The 11393-nt window shown below is 41.8% G+C and overlaps 1 pseudogene; it reads right to left on the reverse strand.

The window, feature by feature from the left end:
• Nucleotides 1-10593: 10593 nt before the first annotated feature.
• LOC100672255 (WASH complex subunit 3-like) lies at nucleotides 10594-11191 on the reverse strand (annotated as a pseudogene).
• Between the last annotated feature and the right edge of the window lie 202 nt (nucleotides 11192-11393).

Here is an 11393-nt window from a genome sequence, read left to right on the forward strand (position 1 = left end):
TGCTTGGTGGTAATGAGATCCCCCTGCCTCTCTGCTGATTTCCTTAAAGAGAGAAAATATATAAAAGTATATCTCAAAAGAAATTGACTCAAGATACAACCCAATCTTGTAGATTGAGTCCTGACTCATTAACATTACTGCCTCTAATCCTGCCTCGTTAACATCATAGAGGTAGGACTTACAACACACAGGAAAATCACATCAGATGACAAAATGGTGGCCAGTCACACAATACTGGGAATCATGGCCTAGCCAAGTCAACATACATTTTTGGGGGGACACAATTCAATCCGCAACAGAGCTTGTCTGAGGAGTTTTCTGCATAGTGATGGAATATGGAACCAGGAAAGTAGATAAGATTGTTAACAGAGAGCATCGAGAGAGCAGGGCGCAGCAGGAGATTAGGACCTTGAGTAAAACTATACTCAGAGTTTAGAAGATGCAAGAGAAACCAGTTAAGAAGACAGAGAAGAACCTGGATGGTGCAGCATCAGACAAGTCAAGAGAACAATGTCCATTGGGTTTGCCATTTTCATTGGTAATCTTGAAGCAAACAGCTTTAGTTTAGAGAGAAATAGAATCCAAATTTTAAAAAGAAGAAAAAAAAAGTTAGGGAGTATGTATGTGTTGAGAAATTTTTTCAAAGAATTTGATTCTTAAGATGGACCAGAGTAAGTTGGTAACTTGAGAAGGTTACAGAAACAAGTAAAGGTTTTTAATTTTTAGCTGTAGGAAGAATCTGAGTGTGCACATTAGCAAAAAGAGTTTGATCCATCGGGAAAAGGACGGATGATGAGATTACTAATGGCTGCAGATATGAGGGATAAGATCAAGTCATAAGATAAGGTTGAGTGAGCCTTGGCGAAGAAGAGAAATATCTCTTCTGAAGTAAGGGCAAAGGGGAGCTGAAGGTAGAGTGATTTTGAGGTGAAAAGGAGAGAAGCTGGGGATTCTTATAGTGTATGCTCTCAGTCTTCTTGGTGAACTAAGCAGTCAGGTTATTTATCTCCAAAGAAGAGCCAGGGGCTGAGGTTGGAATATTGCGGAGAGACAAAAGGTTTGGAACAAGCATTGTGGGGAATTTGGCAGAGTTAACTAAGAGCAAAACAAAATATGTTGGCATAGGCTAACGGCTTACCCAAGGCTAAACAGCATGGCTTGGTGGTAGACCCCCTTGGGTCAATATCAGTGTCTTAGCTAGCTTCTTTCAGGATTTGATACACCACAAAGTGTTTCCAAGAATGGGGTTTGGGAATATCAAGGGAGCAAGAAGATCAGAGATAATAGCTAGTGGAACCAGATATGTGGTCCAGGCTGGATTGAAAAGAACTTATGTCAGAACTATGGTGACAGTAGGAAAAGAAATGACAAGGAAAAAGATGGTGTGCTCAGTGGATGTCAGGCGGCAAGAGCAGGGTAGGATTTCAGTGAGACGTTTCAACAGTGGGACAGTTCTGAGAGATCTTGTTTAAGGTTCACAGCCAACATGAGGTGAGGCAGAGATTGGAGAATGTAAAACTGAGGATGTCATGAAACTGAAGCCAGAGGTTTAAGTAGTCATCAATGTTGACAGGTGAGATTTGTTGAGCAAGGGCACCCATTAGCTGGATGTGTGAATGGTGTGAGTGGAGCATGTAAGCAGCTTCACTCGGAGGTCCACACTGAAGCTCAGTTTCTTGGTCCTACAGAGTCTCTTGAATGTCTCCTCTCGGTGATCTTGAAAGGCTGCCATTTTGAATTCTGCTAGTCCTATTCATCTCAAGAGACCCTATGCTTCTGGGTCTCCCTGCAAGGAGAGAATGTACCTACCTACAATTTCCCTTAAGTACTTGTTTGTTCACTACCCAGATTTCCAAATATCATCAAGCCTCCCCCGTTGTGCCAGCCGTGCCACTCATTTATAGAGAAGTGTGATGCTGCTATCCATTTTGCAGTCTTTGTACACATCAAAACAAACAAACAAACAGAGACCCAAACACACCCTGGCAGGCTTATTGTCAGAGAATTAGCTCCCATGCTGGCACAGCCAGACGGATTCTGATAAGAATAGCTTAAAATAAATCCTCCCAGGCAAACTGGTCACAGGCCAGAGCTATGGGATAACTTCTGGCTACAAGAACATTCTGTACACATGTTCTGTTATCCTAAAAGATTTTATTTTATTTTATTTTTAAAGCAGTCAGAGATTTAAAAGAGAGAGAGAGGTGAATTAAAATTGCCTTTTCCTTGGTGAAACCTGAGGCAGCTGAGAAGATGCTTGGTTGAGATGTCAGATAGCATGGTTGAACAGGCAACAGCACCTGTTTATGATTGTTCTTTGCCCCTGGGTAAATGGAAATTTTATCTTCTACTGCTGGAGGCTTCTCCTTCCTACAAACACTAACCACGTTCCATGTCTAGGTCAAGCCTATGGTTTCCTCCTTTGTAAATGCCTGGTCCTCCCCTATAACCTAGAAAGTTACCTGCAAACATTCCTTGAGACTTGGTGCCAGTTTAACATCATAACCATCTTTGGGGACCACCTCCGTAATTACAGAGAGAAAAATCATTTTCATCTTGTAGCTAATTTGGGTGGATTTGAAGCTGGTGCCTAAAAAAAAAATAAATACCCCTTCCTTCAGGGAAACCAAAGTCTAACATTGTGGCATTGCATTTGCCCATTTCAAATTATTTTAACTATCATTTCGACATTTCCATGTATGGTTCTGTGGATAGACAGTGACCCAGCAAGGGAACAAAGTATAGATCCTGGAGCAAGATGAATGCTATTCAATCGATCCTGCAGAAAATATGTATGAGCCTAGCTCATGGCTGTTCTGTTTTCTTTCTTAGTGAATTCTGGTAAAACCAACTCACAGCGACCCCATAGGGTTTCCAAGGCTGTAAACCTCTGTGGAAGCAGACTGCCACATCTTTATCCCTTGGGGCTGCTGGTAGTTTCGGTTAGCAGTTAATCACCACCAGGGCTCCTGTACAAGCTGGAGATGACCTTGAATTGTCTAAAAAGTGATTGCAATGAGCCTTGATCCATGTCATGGGCCAATAAATGAAGCTGTTTTTCTAACTCTTCCATTCCAAAACAAAAACCTTTCCTTTCTCTTAGCACTCCCAACGTCCAAACTGGAAGACCACAATTCACCCTGGCATTGTTTATCACGTTAAGAAGATCTACATTTAAATCTCAGCTCAACTACTGAGTGATCTTGAGCAAGTAACTTAATTTCTGATGCTTTAGTTTCGTTATTGTAAAATGATTATAACATTTTCTACCTTGCAAGGTGCTTGTAAGGATTAAATAAGATAATGTTAGAAAATGATTAGAACAATGCATGGTTGATAGTAAGGAAAGGAAATGATAACAATACACTGTGACTATGTACCAGGCATGGTGCTAAATTCCTTATAAAGAGTAACTCATTTAATCCTCAAGACAAACTTTTGATAGAGGACCTATTATTAAGATCAATTTTTCGCACAGAAAGCACAAAGAACTCTGGTGTGTTGGAGGTGAGAGGAGGAGTATAAGAATAAAGTATGATGATGATGATGATGATGACAATGGTAGCATTTGTTGAATGCTTAGCAGGTACCAGGTCCTGTGTTAAATTTTTTATCTGCATGATCTTGTCCACACTTCACAGTAACTTAAGGGATAAGGTACACTTTTTAGCCCCATTTTATACTATAGAAAAAAGAAGTACAGAGGAGACAAAAAGAGCTTGCCCAAGGTCACTCAGCTGGTCAATGGCAGAGCTGGGACTCAAATGTGCTGGTTTTGGCTTCAGAGACTGTGCTCTTAAGGACTAGCCAGTGATTCTCAAAGTGTAGTTCCCAGAAACAATATCAGCATCACCTGAGAACTTAGAATTCTAAGGCAAATTCTCAGGCCCTACCCCAGACCTACTGACTCAGGAACGCTTTGGGGTGGGGCCCAGCAATCCGTGTTTAACAAGTTACCATGTTCCTGATGCTCACTCAAGTTTGAGAACCCTGCTCTATACTGTATTGCTTCCTTTCTGGAGGCACTTGAGCTTGAAGAACCTAATATATAGAACTCATTCAATGTCTTCAGTTGGATTTAGCCTTTGTATCCAGCTGTCGGCAGAACAAAAGCCCATGATCCCTTTTCATCTCTCCTCCATTACTGCCTCCACCTAGTGCTAGGAGGTGCTGCCTGTGACAAAAGATGCTTTAGAAGTAATATGTGTCATAGGTGGGCCTCCCACTTTACTAGCTGTGTATGGACAATTGAGTTAAAACCTCTGCGCCTCAGTTTCCTCAGCTGTATAATGGAGATAATCATATCACCTGCCTCAAATGGTAATGAAGTTGAACTGTGACAGTCTATGTGTAGAGTCCCCCAAGTGTCTGTCAGTTTGTTGTACTGTGGGGGCTTGCATGTTGCTGTGATACTGGAAGCTATGCCACAGGTATTCAGATACCATCAGGGTCACCCATGGAGGACAGTTTTCAGCTGAGCTTCCAGACTAAGACAGACTAGGAAGAAGGACCCGGCAGTCTACTTCTGAAAAGCATTAGCCAGTGAAAACCTTATGAATAGCAGCAGAACATTGTCTGATATAGTGCTGGAAGATGAGCCCACCAGGTTGGAAGGCACTCAGATGATGACTGCAGAAGAGCTGCCTCCTCAAAGTAGAGTCGACCTTAATGACATGGGTGGAGTAAAACTTTTGGGACCTTCATTTGCTGATGCGGCATGACTCAAAATGAGAAGAAACAGCTGCAAACATCCATTAATAATCAGAACCTGGCATGTATGAAGTATGAATCTAGGAAAATTGGAAATTGTCAAAAATGAAATGGAACACATAAACATCGATATCCTAGGCATTAGTGAGCTGAAATAGACTGGTATTGGCCATTTTGAATCAGACAATCACATATCTACTATCCTGGGAATGACAACTTAAAGAGGAATGTTGTTGCATTCACCGTCAAAAAGAACAACGTTTCAAGATCTATCCTGAAGTACAACACTGTGATAGGATAATACCCATACACATACAAGGAAGACCAGTTAATATGATTATTATTCAAATTTATGCATCAACCACTGGGGCCAAAAATGAAGAAATAGAAGAATTTTTATCAGCTGCTGCAGTCTGAAATTGGTCTAACATGCAATCAAGATGCATGATAATTACTGGCAATTGGAATGCGAAAGTTGGAAAAAAAGAAGAAGGGTCAGCAGTTGGAAAGTACGGTCTTGGTGATAGAAACAATGCCAGAGATCGAATGACAGAATTTTGCAAGACCAACAGCTTCTTCAATGCAAATACCTTCTTTCACCAATATAAACAGTGACTATACACATGGATATTGACTCAACTGCCCTGGGTACTGGGTACACATGGACCTCACCATATGGAACACACAGAAAGCAAGTTGACTACATCTGTGGAAAGAGACAATGGAAAAGCTCAATATCATCAGTTAGAACAAGGCCAGGGGCCAACTGTGGAACAGACCACCAATCGCTCATATGCCAGTTCAAGCCGAAACTGAAGAAAATCAGAGCAAGTCTGCAAGAGCCAAAATATGAGCTTGAGTACATCCCACCTGAATTTAGAGACCTTCTGGAGAATAGATTTGACACCTTGAACACTAGTGACTGAAGGCCAGATGAGTTGTGGAATGACATCAAAGACATCATCCATGAAGAAAGCAAGAGGTCATTGAAAAGACAAGACAGAAAGAAAAGACCAAGATGGATGTCAGAGGAGACTCTGAAACTTGCTCTCAAACGTCGAACAGCTAAAGCAAAAGGAAGGATTGATGAAGTAAAAGAACTGAACAGAAGTTTTCAAAGGGCGGCTTAAGAAGACAAAGTATTATAATGACTTGCAGAAAGAGCTAGAAATGGAAAACCAAAAGGGAAGAACACGCTCGGCGTTTCTCAAGCTGAAAGAACTGAAGAAAACATTCAAGCCTCGAGTTGCAATAGTGAAGGATTCTATGGGGAAAATATTAAACGATGCAGGAAGCATCAAAAGAAGACGGAAGGAATACACAGAGTCATTATACCAAAAAGAATTAGTCAATGTTCAACCATTTCAAGAGTTCACATATGATCAGGAACCAATGGTACTGAAGGAAGAAGTCCAAGCTGTCTGAAGGCATTGGCGAGAAACAAGGCTCCAGGAATTGATGGAATATCAGTTGAGATGTTTCAACAAACAGATGTAGCACTGGAGGTGTTCACTCATCTATGCCAAGAAATATAGAAGACAGCTTCCTGGCCAACTGACCGGAAGAGATCTATATTTATGCCTATTACCAAGACAGGTGATCTAACCGAATCTGGAAATTATAGAACAATATCATTAATGTCACACACAAGCAAAACTTTCCTGAAGACCATTCAAAAACAGCTGCAGCAGTATATCAACAGGGAACTGCCAGAAATTCAGGCTGGTTTCAGAAGAGGACGTGGAACCAGGGTTATCATTGCTGATGTCAGATGGATCCCGGCTGAAAGCAGAGAATACCAGAAGGATGTTTACCTGTGTTTTATTGGCTATGCAAAGGCATTCAACTGTGTGGATCATAACAAATTATGGATAACATTGCAAAGCATGGGAATTCCTTTTTTTTTAATTGTGCTTATGATGAACCTTTACATAGATTGAGAGGCAGTTGTTCAGAGAGAACAAGGGGACACTGATTGGTTTAAAGTCAGAAAAGGTGTGCTTCAGGGTTATATTCTGTCACCATATCTATTCAATCTGTATGCTGAGCAAATACTCCAAGAAGCTGGACTATATGAAGAATAACGGGGCATTAGGATTGGAGGAAGACTCATTAACAACCTGCGTTATGCAGATGACACAACCTTGCTTGCTGAAACTGAAAAGGACTTGAAGCACTTACTAATGGAGATCAAAGACCACAGCCTTCAGTATGGAATGCACCTCAACATAAAGAAAACAAAAATCCTCACCACTGGACCAATGAGCAACATCATGATAAAGGGAGAAAAGAGTGAAGTTGTCAAGGATTTCATTTTACTTGGATCCACAATCAACAGCCATGGAAGCAGCAGTCAAGAAATCAAAAGATGCATTGCACTGGGCAAATCTGCTGCAAAGGACCTCTTCAAAGTGTTGAGGAGCAAAGATGTCACCCTGAAGACTAAGGCGCACCTGATCCAAGCCATGGTATTTTCAATTGCATCATATGCATGTGAAAGCTGGACAATGAATAAGGAAGACCGAAAAAGAATTGATGTCTTTGAATTGTGGTGTTGGCGAAGAATATTGACTATACCATGGACTGCCAAAAGAATGAACAAATCTGTCTTAGAAGAAGTGTGGCCAGAATGTTCCTTAGAGGCAAGGATGGTGAGACTGCGTCTAACATACTTCGGACATGTTGTCAGGAGGGATCAGTCCCTGGAGAAAGACATCATGCTTGGCAGAGTACAGGGTCAGTGGAAAAGAGAAAGACCCTCAATGAGCTCAAGCATCACAAGGATTGTAAAGATGGCTCAGGACCGGGCAGTGTTTCTTTCTGTGGTACATAGGGCAGCTATGAGTCAGAACCAACTCGACGGCACCTAACAACAATGACAACATGTGTAAATTGTGATCCCTGGGCTTGGCACATTCAATTATTCAAAAAACATTCATTCAGAGCCCTGGAGGTGTGGTGGTTAAAGCAACCAGCTGCTAACCGAAAAGTCAGTGGTTCAAGCCAGCCAGTCGCTCTGTGGGAGAAAGATATGGCAGTCTGCTTCCCTAAAGATTTACAGCCCTGGAAACTCTATAGGACAGTTCTATTCTGTCCTACAGGTTTGCTATGGGTCAGAATTGACTCGAGGGCAGTGGGTTTCCTTGGGCTTATTATTATTAAATTCTTTTCTGAAGAGAATTGGGGGCATCATTCTAAATGATGTGTTTAGGACAAAGAACACTTTATTTACTAATGTATAGGGATAAACCCTAAGGGAAGAGGTGTCAGTGGCAAGAACATAACTTGATTCCCAGGTAGTGTCCATTTCTGGAAGCCCTGGTGGCACAGTGGTTAAGCGTTTGGCTGCTAACCAAAAGATTGGCAGTTTGAATCCATCAGCCGCTCCTTGCAAACCAATGGGGCAGTTCTACCCTGTCCTATAGGGTCGCTATGAGTCGGAATTGACTCGAGAGCAATGGGTTTGGTTCGGATTTTTTGGTCCATTTCAGGAAAGCCTGAGGGAGGGAGAAGCAACCCTGATCAGGAAGATGGTGATTCTTTTACTCTATGATTCAATAAAGCCACAAACTCTGCTTAAACACAGTGTAAACTAGGAACTATGGGCTTAACTGCTCTGAGTCACTAATGAGTGATAAAGAAAGAAACACTTTTTCAAATTCATTTTTTCTTTTAATTTCACCAGGGCAAACTGCCTCTACAGAGCCCATTAGTAAAAACACTTGAGTTTCACACAAGGAAGGATAATGGGGTTTGTCTCATCAGCCAACCTCTCTCCTTCTGTACTCGACTGCTTCCCACATCTATTTAAAGGCAGGGAGAGCTTTGTGCTCCACCCAGGGTGTGAGCCCTGCAGGAGTGCCAACTGCTGAAAGCCTGGGGAGGCCTCGCTTGACCCTGTGAAGCAGAAGAACTTGCAGGAGGCGCTGATAGAGGGAGCAAGACCCCTGAGAGCAAGGCGCTATCTCGTGACCTATTTATTCCCCTAAAATGTTCTATTATCCAGAAAATAAACCAGATAGTGCCTTTTCTAGGGCACTGCACACCCAGTTCCTCCATCTGTGAAGCCAATCATAGGTCCACTGAGCAGGTAGTCCTGGCCTGTTACCCAGGTCTAGAGCAGTACTTCTCAAACTTTAATGTGCCCACAAATCCCCTGGGGATTGTTGCTAGCGTGCAGATTCAGTAGGCCTGGGGTGGAGGCCAAGGTTCTGCATTTCTAACGCACTCCCAGCGATACTTCTGCTACTTTGAGTGGCGAGGTCACAGAGGAATTTCATGCTAGTTTATTCTAATACCCCATCTCTCTTGTCTATCATGCCAGAGCTATTTGTGCTTCTTCCCAAGGGCTTGCAGGTCCTCATCTCCTAACCTGGAACCATATTTCAGGGGTAGCCGCAGTTCAGGGCAGGCATGAAAATAATCAGATTAACATCCTGAAGCTCTTAGAATCATGCGTGTCTGAACAAGTGGTAGCTAAAGGGTGTCTGGTACACCAGGTATTTTCTGAGCTGCACCCATTGCCCCTTGCTCATCCTTGTCAGCTGTTAAGCTGTAGTCTTAGCACAGTTGCAGTGGCCTCTGTTGGCTTAATTCTTCTGAGGTCCCACTGACTCCAGGACTAGTTGGGGACCGGCTAAGGTATCCTTAGAGTACATTAAGAAGTTAGTACCTAAACTGAGGAAAACATACCTAGTGCATATGTAAACAAGCCAAGTATTAGCATACGGAACAAAGAAGCACTACAAATCAAACAACTCAATATAAAAATGGCCAAAGATTATGGGGAGGGAATTCACCTAGGAGGAAGCCTCAACGATCAATGAGCATATGAAACCATTTTTATTCCCATTTGTAATTAGAGAAATTCAAATTAAAACATTAAAGCAATATAATTTCTCATTCTTTAGAGGAATGAACATTTAAAACATTAATTGATGGTAAGAGTGTGGAAAAATGGGTACCCTTGCTCATGGACAAGAATATAAATTGAGGGCCAATTTGGCAGTACCCGTTAGTCCCAATGTCTCTGGAATTCCACTTTAGTAACTACCCTACACAGATTCAAAGGGAGCCTGTTTAGGGGTGTTCACTGCAGTGTTTATGGTTAATAATAGCAACAAAAAATTATTGACATCCTAAATGTGCATCAATAGGGAAATAAGCTATAGTATAGACATACAATATAACCATTAAAATGAATAACAATAGATAACATTTCTTGGATACTTACAGTGCACTAGACCCTGTTCTAAGTGCTTTGTATATATTAACTCTTTAGTAGTCATAAGAACTCTCTGATGTAGGTAACATCCTTATTCTCATTTTAGAGATATAGATACTGAGGCACAGAAAGTTTAAGCAACTTGCCCAAGATCACCCGGCTGTTAAGGGGCAAAGATGAGACGTGGACCCACGTAGTCCAGCTGCAGAAGACGCATTCAACCACTTCAGGATAACACATCTGGCCCGCGAGAATAGGGTGGTCTCTATATCCTAGCGTGGAAAGATCTCCCAGAGGTATTATTAAAGGAAAAAAGCAAGTTGTGGAATGAGTTGTATGATCTACCAGCATCTCTGTAAGAAAACCCCAAACACGTCCATATTTTATGGGGACTTGAGTATGTATATAAATGCAGTGAAAAAATTCTGGAAGATGTCATGACAAACACTTAACCAGGGTTATCTCTGAGAAGGGGGAGGGGAGGCTGCGGTGCTTGTGGGGACTTTACAAATGGCATTCTTATTTTTGTTTTTTGTTTTCAGCATTAATTTAGCATACTTTATTTTTCATTTTAGGGCCATTTATCTTGGTAACAAGACATACTGCCAGGTTATAATGTTTTACTTTTTTGATGTTTTTATGAGTAAGAGGTTAAGTTTAGTTTCTCTCTCTTACAGGGTGTAAATGTATACGAACACCACATGTATATGAAATCCTTATAAAAATTAAGCTCAGTCACTAAAAGAAGACTCACTATCTGAACTTACTTCGGCATGTTTTTCACCTTCTCCACCAGGCCCTGGAGCACCTGGTCGCTCAAGAAGACCTGGGTCTAGGGCTTCAGATATCCTTTCATTTATTATTGCCATGACTGGAACACCCACCTGGATCATTCTGAGATATCTGGAATATCTTGGATCTTGGCTACAGTTAAGATACTTTCTGCTGCTACTTCACTTTCCTGTGGTCCAGGGTCTTGTGTACTGATCTGCTGTGACTGCTCTGAAGTGGCTTCAGATTGTGGCCCATTGGTGACACTAGTGATACAGGAGCTACTTCAAATATGACATCATCTAGTCCTGGAATAGGTGACAGTTTTGCATCTAAAATATTAACAGTTGTTTCAATTTGTTGGACACAAAGAGAAAGGTCTGCCAGTTTCTCCTCACAAACTGTAGCAAAGTGGTTGAGGACCTGTACCGTGTGCCCCTTGCATTGGTTTTGAAATGCCAACGTTCCAGTTGTCTGTGAAGGATTATGTGTTAATGCATTAGTTTTTATTTAAAATTAATTTTCAGACACTAATGCATGATATCGGTACTTAGTCCTGCACTGACTTGGCTCTTTGGAAACAAGGCGGGTTGCTCTGAAAGAAAGTGCAGCATGATCCTCGCTCCCTTTTGGCCTGGATGGGCACATCCTTTTCTTCCCACTCCATCTGGCATTTGCACAGAGCCAT

Source organism: Loxodonta africana, chromosome 27, assembly GCF_030014295.1.
Source record: "Loxodonta africana isolate mLoxAfr1 chromosome 27, mLoxAfr1.hap2, whole genome shotgun sequence".
In the NCBI taxonomy this organism is placed as follows: Eukaryota; Metazoa; Chordata; class Mammalia; order Proboscidea; family Elephantidae; genus Loxodonta; species Loxodonta africana.